Source organism: Diceros bicornis, chromosome 12 (genome assembly GCF_020826845.1).
Source record: "Diceros bicornis minor isolate mBicDic1 chromosome 12, mDicBic1.mat.cur, whole genome shotgun sequence".
Lineage (NCBI taxonomy): Eukaryota > Metazoa > Chordata > Mammalia > Perissodactyla > Rhinocerotidae > Diceros > Diceros bicornis.
The window spans coordinates 59,734,910-59,757,318 of record NC_080751.1 but is presented as its reverse complement, the minus strand read 5'-3'; positions in this window follow the sequence as shown (position 1 = coordinate 59,757,318).

Below are 22,409 nucleotides of genomic sequence, written 5' to 3'. Positions count from 1 at the left end.
TCTACATCTACTGTTCTGCACAAGGGTCTTGATGGTCTTCAGCTATGCAGAGCCTTTTCTCCAAAGGGACCTCAAAGCTTGGAGTAGCAGTGTAGCAGTGAGACTAAAGCAATCTAGGCTACAAGGCTTGTCAACACATACTCACTAAACAAATACAGAACACTGGAGTAGGCAGAGGGAATGAGTGTGAACACATACTCACTAAACAAATACAGAACACTGGAGTAGGCAGAGGGAGTGAGTGTGAGCTAATTCACAGACAGTCTCTGCCTTTTAGAGGTTAATTATCCAGGAGAATTCACAGTAAAAAAAACATTCAGTATCAAAAGGAAGGGTCTACAATGTGTGAATAGGTCCACAAAAAAATGAGTCATTGCTACAGACTAGGGAGTCCTCAAGGGGGAGATGGTATTTGAACATCATGGCTGCTAACAAGAGTCAGAACCCTTGTGTGAACTTGAAACCTCAGCTTCTCCACTTAAAAAGCAAAGAAACTCACCTTTCTTTCTTACCTCACACAACGATTCCGTGAAGAGGTAAATACGAAGGTGATAATTCACAAGATCCAAAGGGAGTCTAGATGCCACTGAAGCAGAAAGTCTTTATCCAGCACAAAGTACACACAGGAATCTGTGCTCAAATGTGGCGAGCCTGAAAACATAAATCACCCAGAGGACTGGATCTTTACCTGGTTGTGAAGAAAACACAGAGCGGTATTTGACTACAGCCCCAACCTTGGACTATGTCATGTGCCTTTCCCACCTCTGCCCCAGATGGGCTCCTCAAAGCCGGAATACTAGTAGGTATGAGCCACGGCAACAATTCTGTAACCACTCTCCTCTGTAATTTTGGGGTGCATTTCAGAGCCTCTGAGATTACCGTACCCATCAAAGCAAAGGAACTGTACCCAGGGTGACCAAATACCCCAGTTTTCCTGGAACAGTCAAGGTCAGTAGTATCCTTATCACTCACGGAAATGTCCCAGTTTAAATGGTTAATTATACGGGCACCCTAACTATACTCTGATTTCCATAGGTCATGCTGAGGTGGGCCACAGACACCCATTTTCCTGTGAGCAGAGTTCCAAGAAAAGCTCTGGGTAGACTGAGGTATAGCTGTGGAGGACACAAAAACTGCCTGGAAACTATACTATAGGCAAAACACCCTCCCATGCTGTGCAAATAATGAGCTGTTAAATCAACTTGGTTTCATTCCAGCTTGATATTTGACCCTGCACACATTTCTTTGTTTATTTGTTTCATTGGGTTATCAGCTGTTTCAAGTTTAAATTAGAAGCTTCTGGAAGGCAACAACGCATGTGGCATAATCAAGATGCCGCCAGTGATGAGTAGAGGGCACATGTACCTTACTTCATACTTTACAAAGAATCCATGGCAATTATTTCAACTGATTCTCAAAGTTCTGTGAGTAATCTTAATTTTACAGGCAAAGACACTGAATCTCAGTTCATGATTGAGCATTATTTGATGCTGCACTGATGATGCTAGGCCTTAACCAGGTCCTCTGAATACAAATTCTAATCTCTGTCCACCAGACTGCATGTGCTTTAGTTGATAATGATTATGATTATAAGGATAAATGGCCTGGCAAACATGGGATGGGGTCAAGAGACCCATCATGTACTTCAGAAGCTCAAAATTATCTCACAGCTTCTTCCCTGGCCAGCCCCTAACACTCACCCAGGTTCTTTCCCCTGCCAGCCATTTGATCTAACCTGGAAAGCTCTTTCTTCACCAGCCTCGTACACTTCATGTTATTCAGGTCCTCACCTCCTCCAGGAAGTCCTCCTTGGTGCCTCAAGTCCATGGGGCTTTCTCTCTTCCCTAAACCCTTTTGCCATTGACTTACAGAAACACTCATTTGGAAACTCAGTTGTTGAGTATTTTTATATGACTGATTCTTATTTCCCTAGTATCTTTTGAACTCACTGTGGACAGAGACTATACCTGTTCATTGCTGTATCCTCAACCCTCCTCCCCCCATGCACCCCCACACCACAAGCAAGGACTCAGAGACTTAACAAGAAGAGTAGACATAAACACAAAAATGTATGATGCAAGGTGATTGAATCCTCTTGGGAAATCCTGGCAGTCTTGTCTCTCACTGTGAAACTCTTTCCCCCTGACTGAGATTAGGTTCCCTGTCGGGCTGTGAAAAGGAGTAAGTCAGGCTCAGGGACCTGCCAGCAGAGACACCTACCCTTTCCCTGCCCTGGGCCCTCACACACCCGGGATCTGAAGGGCTTTTGCCCAGGGCAGGTAGGTGAAGGCAGGCCAGAACAGGTCTCCACATGGAAACCTCTTCCCCTGAGGTTGGAACGTGTTAATAACTGTGACAGTTTCTGAGTTCTGACTGTTCACGTCTGTAACCGTAATGCGGACTAAGCCTCGTTCCTGCCAGGGGCGTAAGTGTCCATTCTTGTGGAGTTTTAATATCAATCATGATAGGCTCTACCATTCCAAACCTGTTAATTTAACTTGTATTTCAGTGTTGGATAAATCTCAGAGGGAAAGGCAAGGGCAGTCACACAATTATACAAGACTGTTACACCATTAAAAGATAATATACGTGTGTGTGTATACATATACGTGTGTGTGTATATGTACCTGTGTGTATATACACACATGCATGTGAATATACATACATGTGTATGTGTGTGTGTATATATATGTGTATTTATATTTTAGAGCCTTTTCACTATTTCTCTGCCTGGAATACTCTTTCTCCAGAAACGTACATGGCTAAATCCCTCACCTCCTTCAAGTCTTTGCTCAAATGCTACTTTCACGAGGAAACCTATCCTGACCACTAGAATTAAAATTATTGCTTCTCCCTGCTAGCTCTCCCTGAACTCCTTCTTTATCTTTACCCTGCTCCTTCTCTAACATCTTATACAATATGTTTATTTATTCCATGTATTGTTTACTGTGTGTCCCCTCACTGGAATGTAAACTCTATGTAGCTGGGAATTTTTGACTGCTTTTGTTCACCAACACATTGCAAGCACCTCGGATAGTGCCAGGAACTTAGTAGGTACTCAAGAAATCACTTTTATAGAATAGAATGGGATGAAATGGAAGGGAATGGAAAGAAGGAATGAATGTTGCATGTCTACCAAAGCCTGTGTGTCTCAGGAATGGCTCACCTAGAGATGGTACAGCCAGGGTAGGTATCAGGAGATCTCCAAGTACTATGTGGGAATATGCAAATAAGAACAGACTCATGCCCTCTAGGAATGGATCATTGGGATCTTTGATGTTACAGGCTGTGAACCAAGCTGGAGGCATGCTAATACCACCATTTTCTAAAGACCCAAGAATCTGAGAAGTTAAACTTGGAAAGATATATATCGTCCCACCTACCTCTAATGGACAGAGAATACATGCCACGTTCTCAGCATTGCTCTTAGTACTTAAGCAAGGAAGAACAAGAAGGAGCAAACATTGACCCTGACGTCAAGGTATCTACAGTCAGTACTCAGGAGACAATAAAGGAATAATGAGAATAATGAGAAATAAAGAGATGGTAGGACAAACACACAGAATCCAAATATTCATTAAATGTCTACTATAATTCAAGCTGTATTCTGGGTATTGGAGATGATGATGACAACGTATGGTTTCTGCCAGGGATATAGGGAGGGACTGTAAATGCATCATTATATACAGTGCAATAAACACTATAAGATTTATATATATAAACTGCTATGGGAACACAGAGGCAATGGTCAATACTTTTTCTACTAAATGTGGGGTGACTGAGTAACATTTCCTTTTGGCCTTGAAGGATAAATCAGGGCATTCCAGGAAGAAAAAAGTAGGCAGAGGCAAGGTACACCTATCAGGATGACTTGTATTTGGGAAAGGCAAAACCCTATACTTCCCACAGGAGCTTCCTTTACTCACAGCCTCAGGGTACATCTAGTTCTCTGGATCTCTCTCTCAGGATGCTGGGCAGTGCCTGTTTCAGAAGATATACTCAAGTATGAATTAGGTAAGTGCATAGAAGAATGAGAGCAATCAGGGATTAGCCAGCTAACCAATCAAGCTCCCAGCCCATTTCCTTCTTTGTAACAGAAGAGCCAATGTTTTTGAAGACCACCTCTAATAATCCATGGTTTTATGAGTTTATGCTCTGACTTTGCCAGTAACCTTCCCACTATGCAGGTGATGATTAGATCCTGTGATCAGGGGTCACACTGCTGCTCCTGCCCAGCACAAGTTTGGACATGGGGTGGTCATTCAGAAAACGAGATAGAGGGGGGACAGTATGGAGAGGCATTCAGAGTTAGTCAGGCTGCTCGAAGCCTTCCCCTGTCAGCTGCTAGTATGTGATCTTGGACAACCACTTAATATCTCTATTACTCTATTTATAAAACAGGAACAGAAGGATATAGGTGCTAGTATTGTTATAAGGTTCAAGTAAATTAATACTATGCAAAATCTTTAAACAGTACCTGATACAAAATAGACACTTGGTAATGGTTAGATGTTGTTGTTAAGAATTGTTATGACACTGATTTTCATGATTCTTAACCTACAATGCGGCTCTGTTTAGATTTAGGCTCCTACAGATTTAGGAGGAGATCTCTGACAGATACAGGCAGCTGCGTACCAGGAGTCAGGAGGACCAGGTCCGAGCCTTGGCTCTGCCCAAAACTAATTGTGTCCTCCAAGACAAATAACTTTTCTCTCTGAGCCTCAGTTTCTTAAGAGAGTTATGATTAGGCTGAGATACGACAATAAGGATAAAAGAACTTTACGCACATTCTTACCAGGCTCTTTGGGTTTTCAATTTCTCCCTGACCCTGACCTAGACGCCAGCGTGTTGCTAAAAGTTCCCCAGGGCACTGGTGCTTCTTCACAACTGGTTAAGAAGGAGGACACAGAGATTAAATCAGGACTGGGAGATGAGAACCTGACTCTGTACCCAACAGAAAACGTGTGGAGGCTCCACCGCCAGCCCCCCTGCTGCTGTGGTTCAACTGCTGCTTCGGCCAACTCCCCGCTCCGGCATGGTGCTAAGTGAAGGCACAGCAAGCACAACACGATGGGGACACGACACGACAGCGAAGGTTTCTATTTCCCTCCATTGTGGCGCTTGACTTCTTGAACTAGAATTGCAGAATTTCCTTATCCATGTTTCCTGCCAGAGCATGAGCTCACTAAGGGCACAGACGGGGTATTATTTGTATCTATATTTGGAACGTCTTGCAAGGCGTCTGGGACAATAAATATTTCTTGACTGAATAAGGCAATAAATGAATGGGTAATAGGAGTAGTATCAACAGGAACAAAAAATGACAAATGTCCTTACTAGTGTGTTTTACTCTGTGCAAACACTAAGTGCCACACGTGCATTGTTCCAATTAATCCTCAGGGCAGCACTGTGGGGGAGGTATTCCTATCCCTCTATCATGGATAGGAAAACAAGGGCTCAGAAAGAATAAGAAACAAACAAGTTTACGCGGCCAGCCATCAAAACCCAGGATCCCCACTGACAACGGTCTGAATCCAAAGCACTGGTACAAACCAGGGGTGAGGGACTCAGCACATAAAGGGACCAAAGAGGCCCCACCCTAGAGCTAACCTCAAATTGAGCTAAACTTGGACTCCACAATTTACTTCTTCTCTGCTCCTTTTTTTTTTAAGTAGAGCACATATCCTTAACGTCTTTTAATTTCTAGTTTTTTCAGCACCAAGTCTTTACCTGAGTTGGGTTGTCATGAGACAACAGTCCTATAAAATCAGCATTGACAACCACCTCCAGAGCCCAGAGCATGTATGTCTGGGGGGCAGGAGGACTTCCAGCTCTGAAAAGTCAGCACAAGTGCTTTGCTCTTTCAAAAGGATTGTTCTTCAAAAAATTCAGCCTAATTGAGTCTCAGTTTACCATCACATTGCGAATCAGAATCGGAAGTGGAAGTGTGTGCAATGCTCTGCAAAGTCCACTCCAGTGGGAAGCCTGATTTTTAGCCTAAAGCCAAAAGTTCTTGGCCTATTTGTTAACAGGATTATTAGCTGAACACCATGCAAAATTGGGGCTCTTCAAAGTGCTGATTTGTTTCTTAGGTGCCTGATAATTGCAGACATTGGAAATTCTGGAATAAAATAAAACTCTACCGACATTAAGGAAGAATTTAATCTGGTGACAATTAACTTGATTAATCCCAAGTGAGAGGCTGGGGGAAGAAAGAAACAGAGCAAAATGATCCATTTTTAAAGCCCTTTTCAGAAAAGAACTGATTCAGGATGATTTATTTACACAGTCACATTATAATCTGAAAAGGCAATAAATGAAACAAGAATTGTTATTTCTTGGGGCCATTGTTTCCATTATTGTTTTTATGTGGATTAAAAGTGGGGAAAGGATTGACAGCCCTGGAGAATTAAGACCTATGCTGTCTTAAAGAATAGGAACAGAGATGCAGCAGGATAACCAGGAATAAAAGGTATAACAAAGGACTCTCTAGGGAGAGGTGTGAAGCTGCAGGGACTGGCTCAGAAGTCTCCCTGCCCTAGGAGCCATAATTACTGAGCACAAGGTCCAAGCGGGCTCTGCCTTGTGGGCCATATCCAGACCACAGAATATTGGTTTCCCCAGACTCGTGCAGATTAGTTGAAGAAAATCTGGATATTTAAGAGATGAAATGTCCAAAAGTCCCCAGCATTAAGACAGGTGAAGTAAAGACAACTCTTATTAGGAGTATTACTAGGGAGGAGACAGCTACAACATGGGAAAAAATTGCACACTGAAAAGGGCTTGCAGGTCACAATGGATGAATTCAAACCCAGGGAAATAGCAACTGAGGCCTCAAAGGTGAGCAGTATCAGCACACCAGCTCCCTAGCCTGACCTGTTTGGACTGGAGCTCCAGGTCCGAATCAACGGCCCGCTGTTAATTTATCACGACTTGGTATGGGATAAGGGCCAAGAAGAAAAAAGAGAACTACACATAAGTGATCCTCTTTCTCCTGAAGTTTATATTGTAGGAGAGGAGAGAGTAAATACAAAATATAGAGATAATTGCAGCTTGGGATAAGTGACCCACCACAAGTTACTTAGTAGCCCTGTTGCATCTCTTTCCTGCATATTCAGAAACATGAAAATAATAATGCCCAGCTTGCCTAGATCCCAGTGTAGTGTGAGAATCAAATGGAAAAGCTCCTGAGAAACATTAACAATTCTATTCAAATAAGACGTTATTTCATTGTTTTAAATTGCTTTGAACAAGATGTTAAAGAATTACGGTAATTAACGTAATGGAAAAGATTAATGTGGATATTGCCTACAACTGTTAGAAAAAGAGAAATCTGGAATAAAGTGGAGAAATTAGGCATCTGAAAGTGTGGGGGATGACTCAGCTAATACCAGTGGCCAAATTTGTAAAGCAGCATATGCTCCCTTCCGTGAGAGAGCTGTCGCTTTTGGAACCTCTGAATCTCTCTGTGCCAGTGGGAAATGACTGAAAAAGACAATTTATGAGATGGCCAAGCACCCAAGATTGGGGGCTAGTCTTCTCAGCAACCCATCACAGATGGGCTTTCATCAGTCTGAGATATCAGGGTACAGCAGACAAGAGAGAAGTAAAGAGAAGAAGACAAGAAAACAAAAAGGGATGCTCATGAATGTTAAGAAAGAACGTAAGGCTGAGATAGAAGGAGAGAGACTGAGAGACAAAGAGAGAGAAAGAGGGCCTAGGGACAAGGTGATACCTACAAAAAATAGCTCTGTGGGGAAACAGTCACTGCAAAAGAATTTAGAAGAAATGGCTAAGAGCAACGATGGAGGCTCAAGAGAGTATTAAGTGTGACTTTACATTAAAAATGCTGGGAAGATTAAAGACTACGCCTCTAGAAATCACCAAGCACAATCCTTGGCCCGTAGTAGGCACTGATGAAATGTCAGTTTCAATTTATTTTCCCTCTCCTTTACTACTGAGAGTAAATTACAATCAGATTTCCTCTCTCACATTTCTGAGTGTTTCACAATATCTTCACTACGGCCATACAAATGCCTGGTGATTAGGGAAAGATTGCTGCATTTTCATAGCCAAGCTTCCGTGTCAGGTAACAGAAGTCTAGAAGCCTGGGACATAAAAAAAGCGCAAAGAATAAAGGACAAAAATAACTTCAAAACACCTCAAGAGAGAGCAGGTTGGAATGTAATGTTTTTATATACTGAAGGAATTGGAAGGAGAAGTTGAGGTGCTCCTGGAGATTTTATCAAAAGAAGTGGAAATGTTTGTTAAAATGAGGAGATGGTGGTTACAGGAGTGTATGCTTCTGTAGAAGTATGTCAAGCTGTTCGCTTAAACTTTATGCACTTTTCATACCTTATTGTATGTAATTGATACTTCAATTAAAAATATGTACTAGAAGCAGGGCCAGCCTGGTGGTGTAGTGGTTAAGTTCGTGCACCCCGCTTCGGCAGCCCGGGGTTCACAGGTTCCCATCCTGGGCACGGACCTACTCACCACTTATCAAGCCATGCTGTGGTGGCATCCCAAATAAAGTAGAGGAAGATAGGTACAAATGTTAGCCCAGGGCCAATCTTCCTCAGCAAAAAGAGGAGGATTGGCAACGGATGTTAGCTCAGGGCTGATCTTCCTCACACACACACACAAATATGTACTAGACAGAATCTAGTAGAAGGTCAAGGCACTTTCTGAAATCCACAGAACGCATTGGGTTACTGCCACTAGTGGTCAATGGAAGAGCCAGACACATCTCAGGCTGTATCTTGGTTGTCCCATGGACACTATAGCTTATGTGAGTAGTGAAGGGGACTTCTAGAAGTAATAATCTTGTGTCACCTATACAGCATGGGACCAGTGGATGTGCACTCTGGATACCAAAGACTCTGTGGGAAGGAGAAAGAAGACTTTCTTTGAGGGCTTACATACCACAGGATTTATATCTGTTACCATTTTTAATCCTCACTCTGTTTAACAGATGAAGTAATTGATATGTACTGAGAGGGGTTAATTTTCCCAAGGGAGCGATGTGCCATGAGGAATCAGAGAAGACAGTGGTTGTGGTATAAAACTGTTCTTCAACCCAAACCAGAATACTATGTGTTTCTCTACTTTCTATTTTTCTCATCTGGATGTTTTCCTGAGATTCTGGTGGCAGTCAGAAGCAGATTCTCTTATAGAAAGAGGTCTACTCTCAACTATTTGCTCCCAGTATTATGAAGAAAAGCAAACCCTTTCCCCTAGATTGGAATTTCTATGTGACAGCCATTCCCCAGATCAACTGCCTCCATTACTGACTAGATGAAAAATATCACTAGTACAGGAAAACACAGTGGGGGCCTGGGATTAGGAGCTGTAGTTTCTGCTCAGTCCCCACGCATAGTTCCCATTAGCAGTAATGTCTGTGATATGTGTGAGCTGAGGGAATACTCTACTTTATTAAGAGGAAATGATATATATGGTGACTTATGGAGTAAAATCAAACAGCAGAATTGCTGTTTGTATATGGGAACTTTCTCATTAGTGTCATATAAATGTAAGCAGATACTTAAAGAGATTGATAACACACAGGCAGGGTATAGCCACACCATCTGATTGACTAAAACCCAATTTTAAAAACAGAGAGGTAGGACTTTTTCCAATATTTTGTAAAAAGAATATTCCAATTCTAGAACCACGACCTCACCCCTTAATAAACATAGTAGAAGGCAACATTTCTAGCTCTAAAACAAATCTGGAGGCAAGGAGCAAAATGTGGTGAGGTAAGCACGTTTTCCCTCACCTCTACCTTTTCTACTCAGCAAAATAAGTTAATGAGTCAACTCATTTCCAACCTGCATGCTATGTGCCAATTGCCTAAATCAAATGAGAAGCTTTTTCTAGCTCAAGACCCGGAGCTCAAGTGAAAGTTGTCAGATTTGATAAAGTAGATTTGTTCTAGAAGGAAACATTCCCTTTCTATTTTCCAGGGTACATCTGTTTGCCAGAGCATATTTCCCAGCTAATACCAGTTTGTCGACAGCATTTGCAATGAACTTTAATTGTGTGCTATACCCGACAGTCTTAATTGTAATCTGACTTCCTTCAGGTAGCAATCAGCAGAGTGAGGTAATCATATCCCCCTGAAGCCCATCAACAGAACCACCTGCACCTCTTCTGTTTCACATTCCTCTTTTTAACTTCAGTATCGCACGGAGAGGGGATACGAAGACTGAAAAGGTACAGCGTCCTCCAAATAGCTGCTATTTCCCTCTCATTACAGTGGTGTATAATTAAACACAGACGGAGTAACTGAGGACAAAAATAATCCTATAATTTGAAATGGTAATGGTAAAGCTGCTGTACAAACAGAGATTGGCTTTTTTAGTAGGGAAGGAATTGGTTCTACTTCATGCCCATGCCTGCTTTTGTAGGTTTTTCTGAATGTTCTTCTTGGTATGTGGCTTTCTATGTGAATATCAGTGCCTTCCCTTCATATACCATATCTGGACCCTCGCTCTGTTCCCTATTCTCTATTCTCACTGCTCACATCTCTGATCCTCGTTACCTCTCTCATGGATTCCTGAAGAGGGCTCTAGTTGGGCTCCATATGTCCTATTTATCTCTGTCCAAACCACACCATCAGTGATACTCAAGTAATCTTCCTAAAATGAAAATCAGATTAGATCACAGATCTAGCAAAAACAACCTTGAGCTTGTGAGTTGAGCTTCCCAGATAGATGGCACTGGAATTGCCAATCTATAGATTATCACCACACCCTGCCCAAAACCCACAGAAAAGAACAAAAGGAAATAATGGATCAAGAAAAACTTCTAGTGTTTAAACGAATGAATGAACCCAAACCGATGTCAAAATCATGTACAGTAAATCTCATTTTCTATAATATAAGTATATGTATTACATTTTTAAAAATATGCTACCATAATTAGCATCGTGAATTCATTTATGTATCATAAACTTTTTAATTAAATATTCATCTACAGTTAATGGCATTTTACTGGTTGAATATAATTTAATTGCCTTCACAGCAATTTACTTACCCAGTTTTCTTTTTTTCAACATTTACTTTTTTCCCAATATTCAGAAATAGTAGAGATAAACTATATATGATTAAAAGTTTTCAAGCATAATCAATTATTTCCTTGGAGGAAAAATTTCTTAAGGCAAGTGAAAGGATAGACATATTACTGAAACTAGTGATTTCTTTTACAAATTGCTCTCTAGAAAGAATGTCCTTCCAGTGATATTGACCAATGTGTTTGTTTTCCTTTCGTAGATTAGGATTGAGGTTAACAATTACTTCATCTGATTAATGACCATATATATTTGTGTCTATGTGTGTGGGAATTGTAGATACATGTTCTTCCTCATGTTTTATTGGCACGTTCATCTATTTCTTGCTCATCTATAAGAGCTCTTTATATATGAACAGCAATCACAATACATTTCTCTAGTCCATTAACTCTCCTCATCTCATAGATGCCTATTTTAGTAATTTTCCTTTTTGTCAAACCTGCAATACCTCCTCCACTATCCTTAATTTTACTCAATGACCTTGCTCTCTATTTCACTAAAAACCTGAAGAAATTAGAACTCGTAATGCATAGGAACATACTCATTTACCAACATCTCCACTCATAGATGCTGCCTTCTTTCTTGCTACTAGCTAAGATTGAGCCTTCCTTTTGTGTACTAGCTCTCAATCCCTTAAAAGGTAATCAAGGATATCACACCATAAATTTTCTCTTGTCTTCTTTGTATCACCAACTTCCCCCACTTTACTGGATTATTCCCATCAGCAGATGAAATTTCTCTCTTTTTATTTCTCCTACCTTAAAAAAACAAAAATTAACCCACTGCTGTCTTCAATTCCACCTCCAGCTAGCAGTTTATATTTCTTCATCACTTTACAGCAAAAGTCCTTGAAACAGTTGTCTATATGTCTATTTTATTGTCTCCCAGTCCTGTCCTTTCATTCTCTCTTAGACCAATTTCAGCCAGACCTCTTTCCTCATAACTCGACCATAAGTTTTGACATATTAGTAGCATCTGAATTCTTCTGAAATGTTTTCAATTAATTTCTCAGACCCCACACTCTTCTGATTTTCCTCCTACCTTATTGACTCACCCTTTTCAGTCTCCTTTGCTGAAGGAGACTGATAATCTTTTAACTGTTTGTGTTGGAGTGCCACAGGGCTCAACCTTTGGTTTGTTTGTCTTTTTTAAATTCTTCCCTCTACTCTCCTCTGTTTATACCCAGTCTCTCTTTGGGAGATTTTATCAATTGCTTGGCTTTAAATATTATGCCTAAGCTGAACAGTCTCAGAATTATATCTACAGTTCAGACTTATCTCTTGAACTGCAGACTCAGATTTCCAACTGCCTACTTTAAACGGAGACCTAATAACTATCTCAAATTTAATAATAGATCCAAAACCCAGTCTCTTATTTCGCCTCAAACCTGCTTCTCCCAAAAGTCTTTTCTAGACCTTTTGTGACATGTCAATCATTCCACAGGCTGAGGCCAAAATTTTCCCTGATCTCTCCTGTCCTTTTTCAACCCATATCTAAGTCATCTGCAAATTCGCTTGGCTCTACCTTCAAAATATGTACAGAATCTCACTACTTCTTATCACCTCCACTGCTATCACCTGTTCCATGCTCTTATCATCTTCAATTTAAAATAATCCAATAACTTTATAGATGGTTTCTCTGTTCCTGCTCTTGCCTTTTTATAATTTATTTACAACAGAATAGTCTGGATGATCTTTTGAGAACATAAATCCAATCAAGAAACTCCTGCTAAAGGCCCCAGTGATTGACCATCTCACACAGACTAAAATCTAGAGTTTGCTAAATGGCCTAGAAAGTTCTACACCATTAGACCTATGATATCTCTCTGACTGCATTTCCTATTTCTGTCTCACTTGTTCATTTTTCTACAACCATGGTGGCCTCCTTGCTGTCATTGAAACATGCCAGGTACACTCCAACACAGCTGTGCATTTGCTGTTCTCTCTGCATGGAACCCTCTTCCCTTTATGTACACATTGCTCACTCTCTCAAATATTACCTTCCTGTGAAGACTTCCCGACCATATTTTTTAAAATTTCCACTCCAATACCTGAATTTCCACGTCACCCTTCTTGCTTTATTCTTCCATATAGAGCTATCGCTGTATAACATTCTATATAATTGACTTATCTATTTTATCCTTTGCCCAACTCCCCAGACTAGACTTTAAGGTTCATGAGGGCAGGATTTTCCCTCTGATTTATTCACTAATTTATAGCCCACAGCTAGAACAGTATCTGGAACATAGAAAGTGTTTAATAAATATTTTTAAATGAATAAATGAGAGAATTAAATACAAAATCCTCTGATTAAAATACCCAAGTACCCACCCCAGGCCATATACATGGGCCTATTGTATAGATTGTAAAAAACATCACCGATAAGCAGGAGCATTTAGTAGCTTCAAGGGAGAGAAAATAGATCTTCGAAGGCCAACAGTCAGATTGACACCTGTCTGACTTGTCATCAGCAGAGTAGATGCTAGTACCTAAGGGAATAATATCCTCAAAGTGCCTGGGGGAAAACCGTCAAGTTTAAATTCTTTAATGAACTAAACTACCATTTGAAAGCGGGAAGTGGAAATAAAGACACTGCAGACATAAAATTGAACTGTTCTAATCGTGATGTGCCATTCTAATACTGTGACCCTTCCCAAGTTACTAACCATCCTCACTGTTGTTATTTCTTGATAAGTGGGTAATTATATTATTGCTCTATAGGGCTTATTGTAAGAATTCAGTAAGGTTATGCATGCAAAACCTTAACATAGTCTCAAAATTTCAGCTATGTTTTTGATGATTAATATTATTATTTTATTATTAGAAAATATGAAAGTCTTTCTACTTCATTTTAAAAGCTTATCCTAATCATAATCCTAATGTTCATCTTGGCTAGCGAAATGAAATGAAAATGTCAATTTCACTTATAAATCTAGATGAAATATTGTAGATAAAATACTAGCAAATCAAATACACCACTGTGTCATTACCAGCTAGAGTGTATCCAAGGAATGCAATGCATGAATGAATTAGCATCAGGAAATCTATTAATGTAATTCTGTATATTAAAAGATTAAAGGTGAACAACTTACGATTATCTTGGTAGCGTGCCAATAAAACTCAACATTCATACTTGATAAAACCCTCAGAACACTAAGAGAAGAAAACTTTCCTAACCTGAAAAGATTTTCCACCAGGTACATACACTCTGAAATTAGACCCTCTAAATTATGGACTCCCTTATCTATTATTACGTACCAAGGCAAGTTGCTTATTTACTCAGGACCTCAGTTGCCCTTATATAAAAAGTGGGTATACTAAGGGTACAGTGTCATTAGATTGTTATGAAGAGTAACGAGAAAATTAGTAAGTATTCCCTAAATTATAGCTTAAAAATACATTTAGTTATAATACATAATTCCCACTATATTAGTGATAAAGGGAAGATGTTCGATGTCAATTCTCTTTTTAACAATTTTTAACATTGTATTGAGGGTCCTAACAAATACATTAAAATAAAATAAATGGAAGGTACAAATACTGGAAAAGAATATTCAAAATAGTCACTAATTAAAGACAACATAAATAGTTACACAGAAATTTTTAAAGAATCAACCAACAAACTATTAAAAATAATACAACAATTGAATATGTGAACACAAAATTAACATAAAACATTTACACAAACAGGTAACAATTTTAAAAGTGTAATTTTAAAAATCCATTTACAAATGCTCCAAAAAGCCATTCAATTCCTAGGAACACATTAACAAGAAGTGTACTAGTTCTCTGTCAAAAGTGATGTAGACATTTATAAAAGACCTAAATTAAGACACTTTGTTAGAAAGATTCAATATTGCAAATAAGTCAATTTCTTCTATATTTATTATACATATTTATATATATTTATTAAATAAATCCAGTACATTTTGAAAATATATATTTTCATGCTGATACTACAGTTGATGAAGAAGAAAAAATGCACAATAGTAAAGAATTCTAGAGAAAAATATAATGAGGTAAAACTTGGCCCAGTTCAAACCATATAGTAACTAGAATAGTCCTATATACAAAAAGAAATGGACATGTGTATCAATAGAATCAAATTCAGATCCAATAAAATTTTACTTCTTTAACTTTGTAAGAAAAATATTGATAATTTAATATGTTTTTGAGAAAATTGGTCATCTTTGAGAAAAATAAAAACTCCATCTTTATGCTTCCACTCTTATACCTCTAAACTTTATTCTCCACACTGCAGCAGAATGCCCTTTTAAAATGCAAAAATATGTTACGATGGCTATTATCAAAAAGACAATTGTTGGTGAGAATGTGAAGAAAAGGGAACCCTTATACATTGTGATGTGAATGTATAATGGTATAGCCATTATGGAAAACAGTATGGCAGTTCCTCAAAACTAAAAATTGAACTACCATGTGATCCAGCAATCCCACTCTTGGGTATATATCTGAAGGAACCGAAAGCAGTATCTCAAAGAGACATCTACACACTCATGTTCCTTGCAGCATTATTCACAGTAGCCAAGATATGGAAACAACCTAAATGTCTTTCGACAAATGAATGGATTAAAAAATGTGGTATACATATAAACATTGGAATGTTATTCAGCCATGGAAAAGAAGGAAATCCTGCCACTTGTGACAACATGGATGAATCTGGAGGATATTATGCTAAGTGAAATAAATGCTTTGCTCATTGAAAAAATGGACATTCACATATATCATTGACAAAAGTGTAAATTTATGTAATTATTTTGGGAAGAAAATTTGGCTACATTTTTCAGAATTGAAAGGAAAAAATTAGAACGTTCCTCAAAGGACAGAGGAAAAGTGATTATAATATTCCCATACCATTGTATTCTATGCAGTTTTATAGAGAAAGAACAGAAAGATCTTTAAAATTATATTATTAAGAGAAAACAGTCACAAAAAATAAAGTATATGATATATGATAATATGATTATACCATAGATATGCACATACCCATATATACACATGAAAATGAAGATCATTAAAAACGGCTAGTGTTCTGCATACTTAAGTCTTTAGCAGTGGTTATCTCTAGGTAAGAGAGTAAGAGGGGATTAATAAGGAGACTGTCATGTTTCATTCTATATTTGCAACAATTTTCTGGAATTTTTATACCCATAAGCTGTAAAGCAAGTGGAATCTGTTGCTTACTACCAGGAGTAGAATTCCACACTTCTGCCCACTGCATCTTGGTACTGGAGTCCCCAAGGTAAACATAGCACAGTTAAGCACTAAATGGAAGCACTTTACTCACTCCCGGCAGCCAATACAGGGCCATTGGCCTGCATGCTACCCTCTTGTGCCTCAGAACAATCTCATCCCCTCCCCACAGGAGAAGGATGTAGTAGTGGGTTTGGTCGGGTACTTGATGACAAGCACACTTAAGCAAAACAAAGAAGTACACATTGAGTCTGAAAGAGGAAAGATATCCCCACACAAGGTGATAAGCCCAGCACAGGCTGTGAGGGCTCTTTGTTTCTTGATAAGGGAGCCTTGCAGGCCCCCGGCTCATTCTAATGCAGCTGAGTGGGGACTGAAAAACTGCATGCACAAGACTGCTTTTCCAAAAATAAAATATGTATTTTTATATTACTTATTTCAAAAGAATTAAAGAATAAAAGGAAAAAAATCTTGTAAGCATGATACAACCATGAGACAACGGAGGAAAGTAGCAAGTATTTATCTCTTTTTAGATCCTGTTGTATACTGGGAGCCATAGGGCCTTCTCACAAGATTGAACACGTACTCCTACATCAACCTTCTGAGTTAAGTATTTTCACTTCCAGTTTGTCAGTGGAGAAGCTAAGGTTTAGAGAGATCTAGTAACTTTTATTTTCTGGTTCAAAAACTTTCACTTAATGGCAAATATATCTGCAAGATTCAGAGCAAGTGGTGACACTATGATGAGGAGGGGTAGGGAGAGAAAAGGGACAATCCACATGGAATATAAAAAGAGAGCTAATCCAGGCTCTGCTCTTGTTTTCCAAGAGTAATCGCTGGCCAAGGTCCTGATAAACATTTTCTGGTAGCTCCACCCAGGCAGTTCAGACCAACATTTTCTCATAAGTCAGAGTATGCCCTGGAAGTTCATGTTCATCAGACTGTCTCAGAGCACCCTCCTCCATCCCTCCATGCTGCAGCCAGGTGGGTCAGGGAGCCACAGAATTAAATTGGTGGCAAAAGGTGAGCATTTTATTTCTTTTTATTCCCTATGATCCAATACAATACTAGCTCAGAGGTTGTTGCCATTTGCAGAGAATTAAGACAGTTACTATCTGTAAGTGCTTCTTAGAAACAAGAGAACACCTCAAAATAAAATTTCACTCCTTAAAAGATTAGAGTTTTCATTCCTTCCATCTCTAAAAGCAAACCAGCATAACCAGGAATAATTTAACAGTTTAACTTCTCCTCAATTACTATTGTAAAAAATCAGTAAAAGGGAAGTCTTTCTTTAGAGAGGTTTTGGAACGTCAAGTCATAAAGAATTTAGTGTGACTTTCTTCAGGATAAGAGATCTTTGACAATTACCTTGCCAGTGAAGGAACTAGAAAAGGAAAGAATCGAGAAAATAAAGGAATTTTTAAAAGCTTACTTTAAGCAGAACGTTGCTGATAAAAGTGAGGTTGCCATATTTATTCAACAAATATGTATTGATTTTCTGGTATGTACCCAACATTGCGCTAAGCATAAATGGTAAGTGTTAAGCCAATGAGAAACAAAACAGACCTGGCTCCTGCCTTAATTGAACTTAGAGATGATAGAGGATTTTTTTCAGGATAAAATACAACTTTCAAGAAAACTACAGAATAATCTCACTTAAAAACATAGACTCAATAATTCCAAATACAAATACCAACCAAAATAATCAGTATAACAAAATAACACACATTAAAACCAATTAGGGTTTAGCTTAAAAATGCAGAAATGGTTGATAACAAGAAACTATTAATAATATTCTTATCAGTAGAGCAAAAAAGAAAAACTATCTGACCATATCACTAGATATGATATATTTTAATAAAATTCTACATTTTTCTAACAAAAAGCTATATAATCTAAGAATTGAAGAACCTACCTTAACATGATAAAAATTATATACATCATACTAAAAAATAATGCCATATTTAATAGTGAAACACTGGAGGAATTCCCATTGTGCTCAGGAGTAAAACTAATATGCCAACTCTCACCATACGATTTAGTATTTCTCTGGAAGTCTAGCCATTGCAACCTGATAAAATTAACTGTTTTTCATTGACTTGGAGGAAGAAGCTAATGTACAAATATGTATGAATTAGGTGATTAGCAAAGTTTAAGAATGTAAATGGTTGCAAAATAAATATCCAAAAGTAATTACATTCATATGTACCAGAAATAATTGGCTAGAAAAATATAATGGGATAATATAAATTAAAAGAATTAAAATATACAATATCTATAAATTTATCACTTTATCAATTGCTCATATTGAAACACATTTCTATGTTTTCCAATATTTTGTGATTTCAAATAGTGATGTAATTAACATATCTGAACTTGTCTAATACTACACGTTCTTATTTTCATTTTATAAGAATCTTTCCAAGTTAGTTTTACTGCATGCATAGCTCTTTTGAATAGCATGAGGCTGAATTTATTTTATTTTTGCAATTACTTAGATCCTCATAAAACAGATGAGTTTAATAACTGTATTCTATTATGATTACTGGTACATTAGGGCCATTTACATCATCTTATTTTATGTCTTCCTTTAACTATTTGTTGTGTCTGGCTTATTTTTTGCCCTTGATTGAATTGGACAAGTGTTTCGTTTAGTTTTGTGTTCCCTCTATCTATCGGACAGGTGCACATACTGTTTCTTTTGTTTTAGTAGCTACGCTTAAATATTTAACATAAGTACTCAAAATAGTGAAAAGTTAATGCAGCTTTCTAGCCTCCTTTGTTTATAAGAACATTACCATTCTTTAAGAACAATCTTTCTCAACTCTCATCCTCCCTATTATTGTGTGGTATTTCAGTACTACTAGTTTCTATACTTTCCAACTTAGTCCTATTATTTACAGTCAATGCTTATTTAGATTTATCCACATTTGCTGTTTCTTTCATCTTACTCTTTCCTTTTGGCTTCAATATCCTTCTTGCTGAAGCATATTCTGAGTAGTTTCTATAGCGAGGCTCTGCCAGAAGTAAATTTCCACCATCTTCGCTAGAAAATTCCCTATTTCACCTTACTCTTAAATAAAGTTTAGCTTGGTGTGAAACTCTAGGTGATCAGTTATTTTCCTTCTTTATTATGAGGATATATTTCATAGTGTTTTGGATTTGACACTGTTGGTGAAACATTTGTTGTAGGTCCATCTGGTATTGCTTTATAAAAAAATAATTTACCTCTTCTTTCAGAAAACAATTATTTTTTGTCTTTAATATTATATGATTTCACTATAATTCAACCAGGTGTGCATGTTTATATTACTCTGTTTAAGACTTAGAGAGTTCAAGCCAATCTGAAAATTCAGATTCGCATCAATCTGGGCAATTTCTCATTACTATATTACCCCTTCCCTATTTTCTCTCTTCTTTTATTTGGAATATCCAGACTTTATTTTGTCCTCCATATTCTCCTAAAACCTCTTTTCCATGCTCTTATCAATCTGTGTTTTCCCAGATAATCTCCTACCTTCTGTCTTCCGATTAATATATTAACTCTTCAGTTGTATCCAATCTACTTGTCAACTGATACAAACAGGGGCTATTTTTTTTTATTTTAATAACTTTGTGTTTTGTTTTTTAGACTATGTGTTTGATTGCTTTTCAACAGTGTCTCTTCCTACATCATAATGTACAGTTCTTATATTTATTATTTGCTTTATGTGTCTGAACATTTTAAAATTCTCTTATTTTAAATTCTCTTTTAAATTAATTATCTCCAGTTCTCTTCTACTTGATGTTCTTGCTGACTCTCTCTTTTTCTCTCTCTCGATATTTTATTTCACAATAAAATAATGGTTTGTAACTTTTTTTTTTCTTTTTTGGTGAGGAAGATTGGCCCTGAGCTAACATCTGTAGCCAATCTTCCTCTTTTTCGTTGAGGAAGATTGTCACGGAGCTAACATCTATGCCATTCTTCCTCTATTTTGTATGTGGGACACCACCGCAGCATGTCTTGATGAGTGGTATACAGGTCTGCGCCCGGGATCCAAACCTGTGAACCCCAGGCCACCAAAGCGGAACACGTGAACTTAACCACTATGCTTCCAGGCCAACCCCAGCTTGTAACTTTTTTTAAGCTAAGTCCATCCTTAATATTGGCTATATTCAGTGAGAGTTCTATTTTTCCTGGGTTGTAAGAATATCTCTTCAGAAATATTTGCCTCTAATAGGCATTTTTTTTCCCCTGGAATAGTTGGAAATGTGGAGGGTGGCATATGAATTTGGACTTCATAGAAGGAGAAAAGGCCTGAGATTATGACTCTTTTTAGGTCATTTTTTCTGTTCATACTCTCAGGAAGACTGTAAGTTTTTGTGCTGTTTTTCTGGATTGTTAGGAGTTTGCATTGTTTCCATTTTATGAATGAATTAGACCTTGCGAAACTTGGTTTTATGCAGTAGCTAATTTCTAGTCCCCAGCGCAAGGAGTCTCTTCCTCTTCCAATGAGGAGTCGAGTCCCAGGCCCCAGCCAGGAAGGCTACTGAGCCCCTGGGCTTCAGCTTCTGTTCACTGCCCCACTTTTGAGCTCCTCTTTACCTGAAGATTTTGTTTCCTCGTTTATACTTGGAGCTCAACCGTACATATTTACATTTGTGGTTGTTGTATTTTGAATGGCACTTCTGTGTGTTTTGAAATGAGAAAGACTTCCTGGGTCAGCTCAGTCCAGCCATTTAATGAAAATCAACTTTGCATTTACATGAAATATTCTAATTGTCAATTCATTTTTAGTTTCTATGCAGAATGATTTCCTTGAGGAGAAGAACTATATTCTATTCATCTGTGTTTCTATCTGTTGAACAGATGAACTTATCACCCATGTCCTCATCTTACTCTTGCCATTTTCTGGTGTTTCTGAATTTTGCTGGCTGCTGATAGAGTTTTTGCAACATTTGGTTGCTAGAACACAAACATATGAAACCAGAGTGACCTTTAGTGTTTGGTGGGGTTTAATGAAGCTTTGTCTGAATGATGGCTTGAAATCCAGATGTAGAAAGCAGGCTTTCCCAGTCTCCATTATTAGGAGGAAATAAAAACAGAAGCATAATTATAATGTATGTCTTTAGTAAAGCTGCCTCCTGGGATTAGAGGTAGGCTTCTTTTTATTGAAAATGTTAAATAGTTGCTTCAAAAGTTCAATGAATCAATTAACATTTCTTTGTATTTAAGCCTGCATTTTTGGGGAAAGAAATTTGAAAGTACTTTGAACTTATTCTATTCTTAGCAAGAAAACAGATTTTGATTCTTAATACAAAATTGAGCAATATAGTTTTGTTAAATATTTTCGGCAACTATCAATCCAATGCAATGATATTGTTTTAATTGGTCAATGATATTAGATATTTCTATTTTTATGGTGACCTATAACTTCTCTGAAGTTTTAAAAGACACAGACATGGTCACCTTTTGTCTGAATTTTATGCTTCACATTATTTTTGTGACTATAGCTTCATGGAATACACACACACACACACATATATATATATATATAATGCATGGCTAGATTGCAATTATATTTATTTAGATATTAAGTAGTAATGCACTTTTTCTAGGAAGACAGTGGAATGAGCACCATGTCCAAGAAACTACTCCCTATATTTCTATTATAACAATTAAATCAGAATTTCTTATCCGTTTCTTAATCCATGTCCCTTACAATACTTTCTCAGTTCTCTGTGTGTTCCCATCAGCCAAGCAAATTTCATAGAGCTTTCCTTTCCAGAGCCTATTTTAAGAGTATGTTGAAAATAATGATTCAAATTGTGTCTCTGAATCTCAGATTATTTTTCACTGAATCAACAACTATTAAAATAAACATTACCTGCCTTATATTGGAGCAGGACCTACCACAAACAAAGTTTCACAGTTTCTATCCATTAGTAAAAATTTCAGAAAGAATAGATAAAACTCCAGATCTCAACAGAATGTTCTAAATTGCCACTCTAACAAGATAAGAACTAAACCATCTCAGGGATTGGGAAACAATGACTAGCAAGAGGAATCCTGCCTGTGGCCTGCTTTTTTTAAATAAAGTTTTATTGAGGCATAGACATGTCTATTTGTTTCTGTAGTAACTATGGCT